Source organism: Silene latifolia, chromosome 5 (assembly GCF_048544455.1).
Source record: "Silene latifolia isolate original U9 population chromosome 5, ASM4854445v1, whole genome shotgun sequence".
Taxonomy (NCBI): domain Eukaryota; kingdom Viridiplantae; phylum Streptophyta; class Magnoliopsida; order Caryophyllales; family Caryophyllaceae; genus Silene; species Silene latifolia.
This window is the reverse complement of record NC_133530.1, coordinates 65,284,668-65,303,920: the sequence shown is the minus strand read 5'-3', so window position 1 is coordinate 65,303,920 and position 19,253 is coordinate 65,284,668. Positions and strand designations below refer to the sequence as shown.

At 38.9% G+C, this 19,253-nt stretch overlaps 1 non-coding gene across 1 annotated transcript; it reads left to right on the top strand.

The window, feature by feature from the left end:
* The first annotated feature begins 3,310 nt into the window (after positions 1–3,310).
* LOC141658099 (small nucleolar RNA R71) lies at positions 3,311–3,417 on the top strand. Its single transcript, XR_012549006.1, has one exon. It is a non-coding gene; the product is annotated as a small nucleolar RNA R71 (small nucleolar RNA).
* Positions 3,418–19,253: the final 15,836 nt, after the last annotated feature.

Genomic DNA, 19,253 nt, shown 5'->3' with positions numbered 1-19,253 from the left:
GAAGTTTTTGTTGTTGTTGAACTTCCAAGTTTGCACTACCAACCACCATGGCCAATGAGGCTTTCTTTGCTTGAAGACATTGTTGCCTTGTTGAGAGTGCCTTTGCCTTAGGTGTCTTTGTTGACACTTTTGTTCTTGCCATTGATGAAAATACCAAGAAAAGAGTGAAAATCTTCAATTTCCAAGTATACCCAAATCGATTTTAAGATGAAAGGCTTTGCCTTTGTAATTCAAAAATCGACTGAAAGGTTGAAGATTTTGGTATTTGGATTGATTTTTGTTGGAAGAGGAGTGATTAATTGTTGTTAAAAGGAAGTTTGGATTTGATTTTTTTGAATTTGGTTGAGGAAATCTTGTTTTGGTGATGGAGAGGATGAGGGTTTTGAGTTTTGGGGTTTATGGGTAGTGTTCTGAATGAATGAATGAAAAAATGAATGTGGGAGGGGTATTTAAAACACCCGAAAATTTTGAAACTGCAGGGGAAGACGGGCGTTTTTCCTTCGGGACGCTCGGATTCTGCCTATTCTGGGTTCAGGATTTCTCGCCTAAAGACGGGCGTCTTTCAGCTGGACGCTCAGATTCTTTCACTGCGGGACGAGCAGATTCTGCTGAAGACGGGCGGATTCTGATACAGGAAGCTTTCTTATTTTACACTGGCAAAAAGACGGGCGTCTTTCTGCAAAGACGAGCGGATTCTTCAAGACGAGCGTCTTCTCTGCTGGGACGCTCGGATTCTTCGATAGTCCCAAATTTTCAATTTTTCAGTTAAAATGGACGGGCGGATTCTGCAAAAGACGCTCGGATTCCCTGAAGACGAGCGAATTCCCCTTAAGGACGCTCGGATTCTCCCTCGTCTACCCGGATTCAGTTCCATCCATGCACTTGCATATCCCGTGTCATTTTTCATTCTTCAAATCCCGTGTTCCTCATTGTAGGGGCACTACTAAGGTATGAATAGCCTAGGCAATTGCTATCCCCACACTAAGCTAAAGCACTACACATCAATTAAATCATTAGTCCCTCCCTCACTTCTCTCAAAAATGATAATTACTTTGATCAAAGCATAAAAATCAAAAAATGACAAAAAAATGCAATGTAAGAATTAAAATGGAAGTTAGGGAGTTAGAAATATTTACAAATGGTGGTTTGGAGAGGACTCCACCAAACTCTCATCCTTAGTGAGATTTCATGGGGGCATGTCCAAGGTGTTGTTGATGTTGCTCAACACCTTGAAGAAGTAGTCAAAAGCTTGTTCATTATCATGATAAAGATCTTCAATAGACCTTTGCCCTTGTTCTTCTTCATGTTGGTCTTTATAGATAGCATTACCAATATAGGGATTGAAAATCCCTTCAAACTCATCGTCCCAAAGACCACAAACTTCATCTACTTGGTCACTAAAGATCTCTTGAGTTGATAGAGACAACTCTCCCACTTTCTTATCTTGGCCAATGAGGCCATCCTCTTCATTGCTTGACTTTGTTGAGCTTTTCAAGCTCTCTTTGTTACAATTCACTTGCTCTTTGGATGGGGCATCATCAACTTTATTCTTCCATTGGAATTCCGACTTCTTCCTATCATCCTTCCGGCTATAATGATCAACCATAAAACATGGTTCATGCAAACGGGGAGCTCTCATGGTCTTGTCAAGATTGAAAGTTATGCTCTCATCTCCCACTTCTAGAGTAAGTTCTCCATGCTTCACATCAAGCACCGCACCCGCGGTGTTTAAGAAAGGTCTACCTAGAATGATTAGAATGTTGAGTCTTCTTCCATGTCAACAATGACAAAGTCCATCGGGATGAAAAATTTCCCAACTCTTACGGGAACATCTTCCCATATCCCTAATGGTATCTTCGTCGATCTATCGGCCATTTGGAGTGTGATATTGGTGCATTTAAGCTCTCCCATCCCTAACCTTTTACTCACCGAGTACGGCATAATGCTCACACTAGCCCCTAGATCACATAAGGCTTTGTAGATCGTGGTGTCGCCGATGGTACACGGTATTGAGAAGCTTCCCGGATCTTTAAGTTTTGGAGGTGAACTCCCTTGAAGTATTGTACTACTCACCTTGGTGAAGGCGATAGTCTCAAGCTTCCGGATCGACTTCTTCTTTGTGAGGATGTCTTTCATGTATTTTGCATAGGCCGGCACGTGATTGATTAATTCCGTGAAAGGAATTGAGACTTCCAAATTCTTCACAATTTCCATAAATTTTCCAAGTTGGTCATCAAATTTGGGCTTGGCTTGACGACTCGGAAAAGGAAGTCTAATCACAATGGGCTCCTTCTCCTTGACCTTGTCTTCATTTTTCTTTGAAACTTCTTCTTTTGATGGTTCTCCATCCTTGGAGTTTTGCACAATTTCTTCTTTGTCACTAGCTTCCACAACTTCATTCTCAACTTGCTTCTTCGGTGCTTCATACCTTGTACCACTCCTCAACTGAATAGCACTAACCGTTTCATGTCTTGGGGGATTACTTTGAGGTGGTAATTGCCCCTTTTGTCTTTGTGAGCTTGAAGATGCTAGTTGAGTCAATTGGGTTTCCAACATTTTGGTGTGAGCTAGGATGTTGTTGATGGTGATTTCCATTGCTTGACTATCCTTTTGCATTTGAGTGAAAAACTCTTGTTGATTCTTTTGCATTTGGAGGACCGCTTTTTGAAAATCAAAACCTTGGTCATTTTGTTGATTGTATGGAGTTTGATTTTGGTAACCTTGGTTTTGGTTGTAAAAGGGTCTTTGATTTTGGTTTCTCATGGGAGGTGGGTTGTATGTTGGTTGAGGGTTTTGAACATTTTGGCTTTTCTATGAGAGATTTGGATGGAAATTGGTGTTTTCATTGTAATAGTTTGAATAAGGGGTACCACTCTTGTATGCTTGGAAAGCATTCACTTGTTCATTTGTTCCCCTACATTCACTTTGGTCATGCCCCAAAGTTCCACAATTCTCACATATCCCACTTGGGATTGATGAAGATGCCGTCATGGCATTAACATGATGCTTTGGTGATTTTGAGGCTTCTTCAAGTCTAGCCATAGCTTTTTCAAACATTAAATTGATGGTATCAATGTGAGCACTAAGTTGAGCACCCAATTGAGTAATGGAGTCCACTTCATGCTTTCCTCCTATAGTAGCCTTGCGAGGTTTACTATATTGTGAGTTATGGACCGCCATTTCCTCAATTTTGTTCCAAGTTTGATTGTCATCAACTTCGGTGAACATTCCATTTGATCCCATGTTGAGAATGTTTCTTGAGTCTTCATAAAGACCGTTCCAAAATTGTTGTACCAAGAACCACTCGCTAAGTCCATGATGAGGACATGAGCGACAAATTCCTTTGAATCGCTCCCAAGCTTGATACAAAGATTCCTCATCTCTTTGCTTAAAGCCCGTAATTTGAGCTCTTAGCATGTTAGTCTTTTCCGGTGGATAGAACTTTTTGTAGAAAGCTAGAGCCAACTTCATCCAAGAATCAATTCCGAGAGTAGCCTTATCAAGGCCTTTCAACCATTGTTTCGCGGTGCCAATTAGAGAAAAAGGAAATGAGACCCATCGAATTTGGTCTTGAGTTACACCGGTTTGAGAAATCGCATCACAATAGTCGCAAAAAGTCTCCATATGAGAGTGAGGGTCTTCACTAGGCATCCCCCCAAAATGTCTTCTTTCAACTAATTGGATAAATGCGGATTTGGCAATAAAATTTCCGGTTAAGTGTTGTGGTGTGGGAGTACCATTGGGTAGGTTCTCCTCGGTTGGTACGGAATGTGATGAAAATTTAGGCATTGTAGGTTGATTTTGTGTTGGGTTCTCCTCACCTTCTCTTGCAAAAGGGTTGATGAACTCAATAGTATTTGGTTGAATATCTACAACCTCACCGATACCTCTCAAAGTTCTCCTAGCAAGTCTTCTATTGGTTGTCAAAGTCCATTCAATTTCGTGATCAAAGGGTAACAAGTTACCTTGTGATCTTCTAGACATACAAAATATCAAACAACTCGAAAATAATTAGAACAAACCTTGAGGAGTTTTACTTCCCCAAGGCAAAGAAAGACACAACTAATAACAACAAGAAAATCTAAATCAAGTTAACACCGTCCCCGGCAACGGCGCCATTTTTGGTCGTGATCCCTTATGAGGGATTTAGTTTTCAGTACTTCTCGTTAGGAGCACCTAGACCAAAACACAATTTATACCTTCACAAACAACTCTACAATTAGTAAAGAGGCAAGTAAAGGTCGGATCCCAAGGGACGGGAATTGAGATGAGATTTTCTATTGCAACTAGCGGTGTCTAAGGGTGTCACAATTGAGGTTTGAAGTAGAAGATCACTAAACTAAATAGTAATGAAAGTAAACAAGCAAGATGAATCAAAAGGGATGTAAACAATTGATAAAAAGCACTAGGGTGTTATGGGGTCATAGGGGATTCATGGGAATTGATCATACAAACATATTCTCAAATTATAAGCAAGCAATTATTGTTGTGATGGATCGAGTTGGTTTATATCTTACAATCCTAGGAAAGTTTGGGTCCCGGAACCGAATCGATTAGATTGTACAACACCTACAAGTCGACTTAATATTACCTACTCAACTATATGCATGGTCTAATGAGACTCGAGTTGGTTTATGTCTTACAAGTCTCATTGAAAAGATAGGTGATGGGTAAAAAATGCAAGGATTCATAGGCTCGCATTTCATCAAACATAACATGTGCATAAGTTGAGATCACAACAAGCAAGCAAATAAACTATGAAAACATATTAGATTAAGCATGAATCATTCCCCTTGTTGGTTTCCCCTAATTACCCATTAACCCTAGCTAAGGAAACTACTCACTCATTATCATGTTGAACATGCTAGCAAGGTTGTCAATCATACCAACAAAGTGAAACATGATGAATAAATGAAGATAATTAACAATAATTAAAAAGGGATTAAAAGAATTATACCTACTAATGATTCCAATAATAAAGCAAAGAATAATAGAAGTACTTGATGCTTGATTGGGAGGTTGTCAATCTCCCAATAATAACCCAAATAGTCTTCAATTACCCAAAATAAAGGATCAACAAGAGAGAGATTAAGGAAATAAAACTTGTATTAAAACTTGATTAAATGTTGATTACAAGATTAAAGAGAGATTTGATTGATATTAACTACACTAAAGATTGCTAAGAAGAACATGCTCTTCTAATTAGACTAATGGGGTATTTATAGTGGGGATTAGTTACATAAATTAGGGTTTACTAAGGGCTTAAAAAACGATTAAGTCCTTGAGGAATCGCCGGTCTCTAGGGAGACTCCGGTCTCTTTTTCGCCGTCTTAGAAAAAGATGCGCAACCTTCCTTGAAGTTTGTAGAAGACGAAAAGGCTGTCAGGGAATCCGGGCGTCTTAAGCACGGGACGGGCGGATTTGGGTGTTTCTGGACGGGCGTCCAGCTGGGAAGACGCTCGGATTGGTGGGGTTTTGGACGGGCGTCTTGTGGAGGAAGACGCTCGGATTGCACCTCCTGGACGGGCGTCTTGTAGACAATCCGCCCGAATTGTCTTACAGCTTCATTCCTTCTTCTTTTCTTCCTTTTTCTTCATAGAATCCTTGAGGATTTCTTCGGGGATACAAGGATCTTTTCTCATCATTGCCCATCTACTATAGTATGTAAAAGGCCTTCTAATCTTGTCTCTCCTTGATGCTTGGTAATTGAATTCAATCAATTTAGCCCATTTTGCCATGAAAATGCAAGGTTTGCACTCCTTTCCTACCAAGGACACAAAACCTCAAAGAATATGCAAAACAAAGGACTAAAGACAATAAATGACCCAAATATGCACTAAAAAGCATGGGAACAAGGCTAATTCGGGGACTAAATATGCTCTAATTATGGTCACATCAGAACTAAAGCGGTGAACTACGATAACTGTAATTGACACGGTCGATAAACTCGATTTAAAATGCATGTTTAGTTATGGCGATTTAGCGATACATGCAACATATAAATAAAATGCAAAGCATAAAAATAAAATCCTAGTATGGCCTTCCTAAAATAGTAAATCTAGTAAACTATTACAAAATCGGAAACAAACTCCTTTGGTCCCTTGAACTTCAGTCTTGGCACGAAATTTCAAGGCAACACTTTCTTTGATAGATCGCCTTCTCGAATGGCACCGTCTTCAAGGAACTCCGGAATAATTAAATTACAAGATGAATTACATAACTTCCTATTATACATTTGTAATAAAAATAAAAATAAAACTATTAAATTACAAAATGGTGATACGAGATCACAATAATTACAACCGAATCGATATTCCCATACATTTCGGGTAATACCAATTAAAACTAAAGCCATACTAAGTAAAATTACATAATTCAAAAATTACATAAAATTAAATTATGACAATGATAAATAAAATGCAGCATTAAAATATGTATGAATATGCTAGATTTTATGCTAAATCGCCTTTTAAAGAGTCAATATCATATATTTATCGGTTTTTACGGATTTACGTGATTTAACTTATTAAAATCACAATAATTACATAAATTCATATTTATGTACAAGTTAATTACCCTAACCATCTTAGGACTCAAAATTAGTCTCCACTAACATTTTAACAATAATTAAACTTGATTTCTTAGTATTGTTCATTATGGACCAAAAAAGCAAAAATATGCTATAAACTTCAAATTAAATTATAAAAATTTCAAATAAATTCGAAATTTGAAATTTAAACTCATGAGAATTCTAGAAAAATACCATGACACTCATAATGTTCAAAACTTAGGTTAAAAATTTCGAAAATTTATCGAGAAAAACAATGTTGCGGTTTATCGGTTTTAACAAATATGACCATAAAAAAATGAGAAAAATTATTTTCATCAACTTTTCACTTTTAGATCTGAAATAAGTGATAAAATGCAACATGTGACGTTTTTCCTTTAGTCATGAAGTATGTTTTAGCATTATTACCAATTATAGTCACTATTTATGTGATTTTTCTTCAAAAATTCATAAATCATGCATAAAGACTTCATTATAGCCAAATAGTCTACACACATCTTGTAAAATTGCATGTGACAACATACTAAATTTCCATGACCAGATTCGAAATATAACTCATATTAACCTATTTACCCATTGAAATACGATTTTAACTTGAAAAATCCATATTTCGAGCAAAACAACTCATTTTATCATGAACATTTACAGGCCATCATTAGATAATATATGTGAAAACATATCCAAAAACCACTGAAAAATTCGAAATTTAGCTATTTTTCGTCCAAAAATGACATTTTTATCATAAAAATCACATTTTAATGCCAATATTATATAAATTGAACAATAAAATCCATAAATAAACCAAAAATGTCCTAAAAAACACTTAGGACCAGAAACTTTTAACATGCAAAGTTATTTATAGGTTTATCTTCATAAATCCAAATTAATTAATTTTGTATGTTAATCTTATAACTCGAAAAAACTATAAACCGATTTGCATGTAAACAACTTAAGGCTCTGATACCGCTTGTTAGGATTCATTAATCTCATTAATTTACATATTCATATATGAAATAATTTATTTAGTCATAAAATTAATGCTAGATCTTATGCATGCAAACTTTAATAAAAGAGATGGAAAAATCTATTTCTCACCATCTTATTTTCGGCCATTTGGGCACCAATAAGATCTCCTTCTTGTTAGTTCTTGAGCTTTCCTTATAATGGATGAACAAGGTTCAAATTAGAACCTCTACCAAAAGCATATACCCAAGGTGTTACTCTTAATAATTAATAATATTATGAACTAGTAATATTAATAATCTAGCTTAAAAATGACTCAAAATATTTATTTTATCCTCCTCTATTTCGGTTTAGAGAAGAGAGTTTTTGTGGTTTTTCTTTCTCTAAAATGTCTCACAAAATGTAGAGAATAATCAATTTTCTTACACTAGAAAATTATTTGTTGAAGAAGTGAATAATAAATGAAAAGCCCTTGTCTTTTCTATGTAGAAAACCGGTTGGAGGGGGAAGGAGAGCCCAATGCATAGTCTTGTGTTCTTCTCAAGACAAGACTAGGCATGCATGGTTAGTCATTAGGCTTTAATCATCATGTTTTCCACTTAAATAAAAACACAATATATATTCCTTAAACTCGCTCCATTTTCGGCACATATATATAAAATGGGAGGTCCATTTTATTTTGTCATTTGTCAATTTTGTCATGTGTCACATGTTACACCATAATGTATTTTTAACATATTAAAAATCAACATATTAATAAAATATGTCACATACAAAATTCACTAGTAATTCCTAATTAATTGTACCAAAACGGTTTATCAAATTATAAATTACAACGTCTTGTATTTATAATAAATTATTCATTCAATTTCAATTTCAATTGTTTCGTAAACAATAATTTTAGCTAAGTAATAAAACAATTCAATTACTTAGATCGTATCTCATTTAATCAAATTACAATAAGACACGTTAACTTTACTCACAAAATCACTCGTCAATTTTAAGCAATTTAATTAACTCGTATCGACATACGATTAATTAAATAATCAATTAAGAGCGTCACTCTTTAGGTATGACCTACGGGAATCAACTGATCACCACCGTCGCACGACAGTAATGTTAAACTCTAGTCAGCCAATCATTACCGATATGTGTGGACAAGTTGACTGTAAAACATTACATCCCACATGTATTCTTAAAGTGAGATTTAAACATGTGATCATCATGATCAACAGTTGTGATCGCATTATTGTCGGAGGACACATATTCCAACACTAGACCAAAACAATATTTATAACTTCACAAACAACTCTACTACTAGTAAAGAGGCAAGTAAAGGTCGGATCCCAAGGGACGGCTATTGATGTAGGATTTTCGATTGCAAGTACTGGTGTCTAGGGGAGTCACAATTTGGGTTGAGATAAGATGATCACTAAACTAAATAACAATAAAGTAAACCAGCAAGATGACTAAAATGAGATGTAAAAAATTGATTAAAAGCACTAGGGTGTCATGGGTTCATAGGGGATTCATGGGAATTGATCACACAAACATATTCTCAAATTATAAGCAAGCAATTATTGTTGTGATAGGATCGAGTTGGTTTATATCTTACAATCCTAGGAAGGTTTAGATCCTGGGGCCGAATCGATTAGATTGTACAACACCCACAAGTCGACTTAATCCTCCCTACTCAACTATATGCATAGTCTAATGAGACTCGAGTTGGTTTATGTCTTATAAGTCTCATTGAAAAGGTAAGTGATGGGTAAAAAATGCAAGGATTCATAGGCTCGCATTTCATCAAACATAACATGTGCATAAGTTGAGATCACAACAAGCAAGCAAATAAATTATGAAAACATATTAAATTAAGCATGAATCATCCCCCATGTTGGTTTCCCCTAATTCCCCATTAACCCTAGTTAAGGAAACTACTCACTCATTATCAAGTATAACATGTTAGCAAGGTTGTCAATCATATTAACAAAGCAAAACATGATGAATAAATGAAGATAATTAACAATAATTAAAAAGGGATTAAGAGAATTATACCTAATGATGATTCCAAAATAATAATGCAAACAATAATAGAAGTACTTGATGATTGATGGAAGGTTGTCAATCTCCCAATAAACCTAAATAATCTTCAATTACCCGAAATAAAAGATGAACAATAGAGAAATTAAGGAAATGAGATTTGTATTATGACTTGATTAGAAGTTGATTACAAGATTAAAGAGAGATTAGAATAATATAAACTACACTAAAGATTGATAAGAAGAACATGATAATCTAATTAGACTAATGGGGTATTTATAGTGGGGATTAGGTGCACAAATTAGGGTTACTAAGGGCTTAAATGACGATTAAGTCCTTGAGGAATCACTCCTCTCAAGAAAAGATGTGGGTCTCCTTTTAGCTAGTCTTTCAAAATATGCGCATCTCGAATGAAGAAAAAGGGGACGTGTTGCTCTGGAGGACAATCCGAGCGTCCAGAAGGTCGGGACGAGCGGATTGTGTGGGTACTGGACGAGCGGCCTGGCAGCTTGGACGCTCGGCCTGTGGTGCTTCTGGACGGGCGTCCCGATAAGTGAGACGCTCGGACCTTGGTTCAGCTTTGCTATTTCTTCTTTTCTTCTTCCAACAATCCTCCGGGATTTTGTCGGGGATGCAAGGATCTTCTTTATCATTGCCCATCTACTACATTATGTACAAAGGCCTTCTAGTCTTGTCTTGTGTTTGATGCTTGGTCATTAGATTCGATCAATTTAGCTCTATTTTGCCATGAAAATGCAAGGTTTGCACTCCTCTCCTACCAAGGAAACAAAACCTCAAAGAATATGCAAAACAAAAGACTAAAGATAGTAAATGACCCAAATATGCACTAAAAACATTGGAACGAGGCTAATTCGGAGACTAAATATGCTCAAATATTGATCACATCAGAACCTCAAGTGCCACCATGGCACCACCCAACGGATGTGAGTGACAAGGCTGTCGTATACCTATCAAAAATAACTAACTAAACTAACTATATAGCTAGGGAAGTCAGGTCGATCTCCTCAGGGAGGCAAGATATATGTAAAAGTCCGTCTATTTGGTCACAAGTGGGGGGTGTTTATAATTTGATTTCTAAATTAAAAAGGGTCAAATGAAGAGAAATAAAGAAAGTGCAGTAAAGGCAGAAAAAGAGTGATAAACTATCAATAAAGAGGAGACATATCGGGATTTCGGTTCATTACGGTAGTCCAGTGACTCAACTGTAAACAACTTAAATAAATTACTGCGAGACGGATATGGAAAGGTCCTTCCGGTCCACTTTCTATCCTAAACTTCCACTAACTTAACTTCCGTCCTCGTCAGGGTAGTCTACTGTTCATAGCAGGTCTATTTAGTCCAATCTTCCGATCCAGGATTAAATTTAACCAGATTAAAAGGGTGACTCAGAAGCATGCACTCAACTAAGTCGGTAAATACAGTTATATTGCTATGGTGACAGAATCTCACATTTAATTTGTCAAACTTATTTACTACATCGTCATATTTCTACCGTAGATTCCCTATTAATACTGTCAATACTATTAACAAAGAAATAACCAACATTAAACATGATAAAACAATAATAAAAATGCATAAAAAGTAATTAGGGCAGAAATTAAATGAAGCAAAACAAGTAATTAAAATGAAGAAATGAAATATTAATATTAAAGAGGCAGAAAGAGATTACAATCGCAAGAATCCGGCGTAAACAACAAATAAATCCGAGCCAAGTGACCCCGAAAGTAAAAGTTACAGTGAAGAAGAAAAGAGAACGCAGTCTTTACTGTGAATGATAGAAAAACTAGATACAATAGAATGTATGATAGAAGATAGATAAAGATAGATGCTAATGACCTAGTTGACGTATGCTTAAATAGAAAATATGCTAAGTCCAAAAGCTAAAACAAGTTCACAGGCTAATTAAAGTCCACGCCCTCAAAAACCACTCGATCGAGTAGTCTGAAACCACTCGATCGAGTAAAACTCCAAGAAATATACTTGATCAAACATAAATGTTACTCGATCGAGTAACCTCACTTTTCAGCCCTTCTTGATCGAGTATAAAACTACTCGATCGACCAACTCCATCTATAGAAACCACTCGATCGAGTGATTAAACAGTTCGATCGAGTATTCTTCCTTCAAATCAGCTCAAACTCATGCCCGACTGCCTCGTAAACCATGCGTTCACGCATCCCAATGCAAGAACTCACTCCGGAAAATCCCGTCTCCGCAAAATGCATGAAAAAAGGACGAAAAATGGTACGATTCTGCTACTTTCGCGTTCATTTCTACAAAACGAACCAAAGTAGCCAATTCGGGGGCAAAATACAATATAAAAAGTACGAAAGTACATATAAATACGTGCTAACATAGGCTAAAAAGACTATACAAAATGCACGTATCAAATCTCCCCAAACCGAACCTTTACTCGTCCTCGAGTAAAGTAAAACGCAACTAATGGAACGGAAATGAAAACTCAGAGCTAGCTTAACTTGTCTACTTGAACCAATTTAATGCAACAAAAATTAACAGTCATAGCTAAGCAGTCAATACGTAAACGAGTTATAAGCTGTTCAGAAGTATAGCCAACATATCGACCTTGCAAGACCAACAAAATCGGACTCTCTCGTGGTCACTCTTCTCTCATGAAGCAAAGGGTGAATAATATATGTAAAAGAGAGAAAGAGAAACAGTCACTCACTTAACTGCGACCTACATAGCATGCATGCAACAAAAATGAAACAGAATTCAAGTACTAATGCACACACTCCAAGCAATAATGTCCGTCACAGCCGAGGGCTTACAAATAATATGGGAATAGTGAGGTTCAGGTGAGAAAATTCAAAACAAATTATGGTAAAGTAGAGGTTAAAGCGTCAAGCTAGTTCCTAAACGAGAACATATAGGACCATCCGAATCTCAACTGACTGAAAAATAGAGTACAAGTGACCTTCATTTGGCACACAGCTCACTAATCTCATACACAATCTCCTCAAAAATATGGAATAAGAATAGAGGAGTTAGATGGTCAAAACTTTCCTTTTTTAATACCGTCTAAATGAATCAACTAAAACATAACAAATATTTTCAACTCTTTTTTTTCTTTCTTTCACGTGAAACACATCTTTTTTTTCATTTTTTTCTTTTTCTTCTTTTTCACGTTTTTCTCCTTTTTTTCAATTCTTTTTTTTTTCTTTTCATCCTTCCTCTATTTCCACCAACTCCAATCAAATAATACGGGCCAAACTGCAGATGGAAAATCATACCACAAAAGACATACTAAACTAGCTTGACTAGGCAGGCTCAGTTTGGGATGTAGCTAATGGGTCAAAAAGGCAAGTTTTGGCTTAAGAGGAGCTAAATGGGTGAAAATTATAAGAAAAAGGGGAAATTTGCAAGCACCTCTCTGCATGTGACACCGACCACAAACCCGGATGTGTGCATTTGACAAGAAATCGAATGTCATAAAAGTGCAAAATGATGAACATGCTATGCAAGGAGTACTACTCTCAATTCCTAATGAACTGGTCATGAATGTCACCAGTTATGGGCTCTAAACCTGAGAAATTGTAAAGTAGGTTGCTAATTTATCAGGTCAAGTCTAAACAGTCAGCTATATTTGAACAAAAACTCGTAGACTATGCGTATGACAAAGCTATAGTGCGATATCATCACGAAAATCAACCGTTCCCACTCAACCTATATGCAAAAATAAACGTGAATATTTTTGAAATTTTCTAATTTTTTGGTTTTTTGATTTTTAATGAAAAAAAACAATGCAAGCTGAAATAAATAAATGTGAATGCAAAACAAATACAAATGCAAACTCAAAAGGATGCAATACCCTCCCCAAACTAAAACAGACAACGCCCTCGTTGTCCTCCAACATACACCAGCAGATATATACAGAGGAACGGGAATATACAACCAATAAAGAATAAAAAATAATAAAATAAATAGGAGACAAAAATAAAAGAGTGAGATGGACATACAAAACACGAACTTCCCCAAACCAGCCAGAAAACTGGGGAAGTGAGTAGACCAGTAGCTACTCGTCGGCCTCCTCGTCACTGTCACGCACGTCCTCCATCGTCGCCGTGAAGTCCGGGTCTACCTCCTGCTCTCTCCTCTTCCTCTGCTCAGCTCGAGCTCTCTCCGCCGCCGCTGCCTGGTCCTCGTCCTCCTCCTCCTCAATCACTCGATCAATGTAGCTAGGCGGCGGATTTGGCAAATGGGCAAGAAATATAGGGTGTTTTGATCGCAAATATAGGGGGTAAAGCCAGACGATAAGCAACTTCCCCAACTCGCTCTAAGATCTCATAAGGCCCTATAAACTTCTGACTTAGCTTGCCTTTCTTCCCAAATCTCATAACCCCGCGCATAGGAGAAACTTTCAAATGAACCTTGTCCGCAACTTGAAACTCTATGTCCCGACGATGTAGATCTGCATAACTCTTTTGTCGATCCTGGGCTGCTCTCATCCGTTCCCTGATCATCTTAATCTGTTCCACCATCTCATGCACCATCTCTGGTCCTAAAACCACTACCTCGACTATCGTCCCAGATTGGACTCCTACATCTCCTCCCATACAAAGCCTCAAACGGTGCCATACCTATACTGGTGTGATAACTGTTATTGTAAGAAAATTCTATCAAGTCCAACCTCTGCTCCCAGCCACCACCAAAATCCATCACACAAGCTCGCAACATATCCTCAAGAGTCTTGATCGTTCTCTCGATCCGCCTCGTCACGCGCAGGATGAAATGCCGTACTCATCTTCAAAGTTGTTCCCAACGATTCCTGCAACTCCTTCCAAAACCTCGATATAAACCTCGCATCTCTGTCGGACGCCTCATCAACGCCCGTCATCGTCGACACTATGTCCTTAGGGACTCCATGTAACTTAAGCACGTTCTTTCGATAGGCCATAGCCAATTGTGCCTTAGTCCATGTATCTTTCATTGGAACAAAGTGAGCTGACTTGGTCAGACGATCCACTATCACCCAAATCATGTTGTTACCTTGTTGACTCTTTGGCAAACCCACAATGAAATCCATGGAAATGTATTCCCACTTCCACTCAGGTACCTCTAAAGACTGAATCTTACCTTGTGGTCGTCTCTGTTCCCCTTTAACTCTCCGGCATGTCAAACAACGGGACACAAACTCAAATTTGTCTCTTTCTTCATCCCAGGCCACCAAAACGTTTTCTTCAAATCCTTGTATAGCTTGTCTCCACCTGGATGAACTGAATATGGTGTGCAATGTGCCTCTGTCATGATAGTCTTTTTCAACTCCTCATCATTAGGAACACACCACCTACCATCAAACCTCAAACTACCATCCGTATGAATAGAAAATTGGGACACTTTGTCCCTTTCTCTATTCCACTCTCCCTCTCCACTTTAGGATCCAAAGCCTGCTTATTCCGAATATCATCATAAAACTCCAGATGTACTGTCATATCACCCATGGCATCTCCTTTCTGCATCATATGTATCCCAAAACTCGCTACCTCATCCCTCAGCCTCAACAAAGATAGAGCTGTACATAGGGAATGTACACTCTTCCTACTCAAAGCATCAGCTACAACATTGGCTTTCCCTTCATGGTAGATGATTTCCATGTCATAATCGCCAATCAGCTCCATCCACCTCCTCTGTCTCATGTTCAACTCCTTCTGCGTGAAGATGTACTTGAGACTCTTGTGATCAGAAAATACCTTAAAGATTGCTCCATAAAGGTAATGTCTCCAAATCTTGAGAGCAAACACCACTGCACCCAACTCCAGATCATGAGTAGGGTAGTTTTCCTCATAAGGCTTCAATTGCCTAGAAGCATAGGCAATCACTTTACCATTCTCGCATCAACACACATCCCACCCCCATTCTTCGAGGCATCCGTATAAACCTCAAAGTTCTCGCTCCCTTCAGTAATGCTAAGACTAGAGCTGTGGTCAAACGCTCCTTTAATGTTTGGAACGCCGTCTTACAACTCTCATCCCAACGAAACCTGTTCTCTTTCCTCATCAACGCTGTCATCGGTCTAGCTATCTTGGAGAAATCCTTCACGAACCGTCTTTTGTAGTATCCAAAGATTGCTCTAAACCCAAGAAACTCCTAACCTCAAAGAACGTTCTTCGGTGCTTCCCACTTTGTCACCGCCTCAATCTTCGCCGGATCCACAATGACTACCCCATCTTTAGAGATCACATGCCCCAAAAAAAGCAACTTTCTCTAACCAGAACTCACACTTGGACAGACAGCATACAACTCATGATCCCTCAAAGTTCGCAACACGATCCTCAGATGCTCCTCATGCTCCTCCTTAGTCCTAGAGTAGACTAAGATATCATCGATAAACACCACTACAAACTGGTCCAAGAACTGTCTAAAAATTCTGTTCATCAAATCCATAAACACTGCCGGCGCATTAGACAACCCAAACGGCATCACCACATACTCATAATGGCCATACCTCGACGTGAAAGCTGTCTTTGGTATGTCCACCTCTCTAATCTTCACCTGATGGTACCCGGACCTCAAATCAATCTTAGAAAAGACTGTTGCACCGCTCAAATGATCAAACAGGTCATCTATCCTTGGCAAAGGATACTTGTTCTTTATCGTCACACGGTTCAACTCCCTGTAATCTATGCATAACCTCAAACTCCCATCTTTCTTCTTCACGAAAAGAACTGGTGCTCCCCACGGCGATACACTTGGTCTAATGTATCCCTTCTCTATTAGATCATCCAACTGCTTCCTAAGTTCCTCCATCTCCTTAGGACCTATACGGTACGGTGCCTTAGAGATTGGCCCCGTCCCTGGCCTCAACTCAACGGTGAAATCTATCTCCCTCTTCGGTGGCAACCCCGAAATCTCCTCTGGAAAAACATCTTCAAACTCTCCCACCACTGGTATCTCATCAACTGTCGGACTCTATATCAGGTCATCTCTCACATGGCACAAGATCAGAGGACATCCCTTCCTCAGATAAGACTTCAAGGTAACAAATTTCCAAATCAATCAACTTAACTTTGGGTTTGACTAGAAACCCACGATAAGACACACTAACGCCCTTAGGACCTCTTAAAGACACTTTCTTTTGATGACAGTCTATCTTAGCTTTATACTTTCCTAACCAATCCATCCCGACTATCATCTCAAAACCGTTAAAAGGAAACTCTAGTAAGTCTACCGGGAAATAAACTTGCCCAACTATCAAAGATACATCTCTGAACAATCTCCCACACGATACAGACTCACCCGAAGGTATGAAAACTTGCTCACTAAAAGACTCATATACTCTTAAACCCAACTGTTTGACATGACTCGAAGACACAAACGACTGAGAAGCCCCCGAATCAAACAAAACAAAGGTAGGAATACCCTTAACAAGGATCGTACCGGTGATAACGTGCGCATCTTCCTCAGCTTCTTTCTTCTCCATCATGAATAACTTGCCATCGGTCTTCGCCCACCTCCCTGGACAAGATCGGCCGAGGTGGTCGGCTTAGCACCCGCCCTTGATTGTTGTTGTTGTTCGCTGGTGGTTTCGATAAGAATTACCGCCGTTGCGGTTGCCTCCACTCTGGTAACTCGACTTCCCGGTTTGGCCATGATCCGGCCCCGGTCTGTTGCTCGCGAAGCTCTGCGCAGGTCTCTGGAAAGATCCTGGTGCACTTGTGCACTCATGTCTCTTGTGGCCTACACCACCACAGCTATAGCAGGTCACTCCCCAACTATTACTCACACTTCCACAGCCACGCCCAAAGGAAGCCCCAAAGATCAACCCGGACCCAAAGAAAATCCCTTAGACTGATTGTGGTTGCCTTTCTTGTGATTCGATTGGCCACCACCCTCGCTCTCAGACTTCCTCTTCTCACCACCTAACCTCTCCTGAGCCATCTCCACCAACCTCTCAGCTCTCCCAGCTCTCTCATAAGCTTCCTTAACATCTGTAAGGATTCCCACGGGTAACTTATCCATAATCTTAGGGGTCAACCCCCTCTCAAACCTCAATGCCGATTCTCCTCACTCAAACCCATATCCTCGGATACCTAGACTTCTCATTGAACAACTGTAGTACTCAAACCACGGACATCTCAAAGCAGTCATCTTAAATCCATCAAACTCTTCTCTCATCTTACTCCTCACATGTTCCGGTACAAACTCCTTCCTCACAGCCCTACGAAACTCCTCCCAAGGTATAGCAGGTAAGCCTTGGTTTGTATATATTTCCTTAGCACTCACCTTCACTGAATCCCACCACTTGCCAGCTGCCTCCCTCAGATAGAACGCAGCCTGTTCCACCCTCATCTCATCAGGACAGTGAACCAAATCTAATATGTTCTCCATCTCTCTCAGCCAACTATCAAGAAGGTTAGGTTCCCCAACTCCCTTGTACTCTTTCGGGTTAAACCTCGCTATGTAAAGGCTGATTTTTGAATGGTCAACCTCCTTCTCCTTATCCTTATTCTTATTCTCATTCACTTTCTTTAGGGTCTCAGTAAGAGCATCCTGGTGCTCTAACATCTTAACGATGTCATCCACGGTCATAAGCTCAGCTCTCGCATACAAAGCAGTTCTCTTGGGCGGCATCTTGAAACTATACATATATAAGAAAGGGTAGATATGAACATACGTACTAAACTTCAAAACACGAAGACACGACACCCAGAACCTACTCGATCGAGTTCCCAAACCCACTCGATCGAGTAACGGGCTACTCGATCGAGTGCCCAACATACTCGATCGAGTACCCAAACATCAGACCCTTAACAGACCTTCTGATCTCTTACCTACTCGATCGAGTATCTAGGCTACTCGATCGAGTGACCCCCTACTCGATCGAGTACCCTAGTTACTCGATCGAGTGCCCAAAAACACGATTCTGGACTCAAAATCGTCAAAAACCCACCCGATCGAGTCAGTCCCACTCGATCGAGTCACGCTAATACATAAAAGCTACCCGCATATTACGTCATATGCTAACATGCTAAACTTATAAACCACATTATATCATAATACACATGTTACGCATCTTTTCTACCATCTACGAGATCATTTCATCATGTTATTAAATGCCACATTGTAAATCATCCAACATGTTATCATCTCATCAACAAATTCCCACATATCACCATTTTCTTTCACATGCTCAACTTTCTACTCCAACACCCAACAATTAACACATTTCACCACATTCTTACACAAGTTAACCAAACGCACATACGACTCGACAAACACTTCCCCCATGTGACCGGTTCAAAGTTGTAGGGCGACCCCTGCGACTTCAGGACGTCTCCCAAGCCTTTGCACTAGCTTCTACAACTTTTACCCCGGGTTCATTTTCATTGACTCCCTATGTTCATTAGGTTCATTGGTTACAGGTTTCAGGATCGCCGCTCTGATACCATTTGTAACACCCCCATACTCCAAGTGCCTTACCAGGACCACTCAGGTATGAAGACATTACTATCTCGGTTACCCGAGGCAATGATAATCAAACAACAATGAAGAAACAACGTTTAATATAAATAGTTTAGCGAATAGTTACAATCCTCAAAACCAAACCAAAAGTACGATACATGATTTCAAACTGACTGTTCTAACTGAAATGTAAATAAACTAAAGGCTACAAATGGAAGACTCCTATCATCATGTCGTGGCA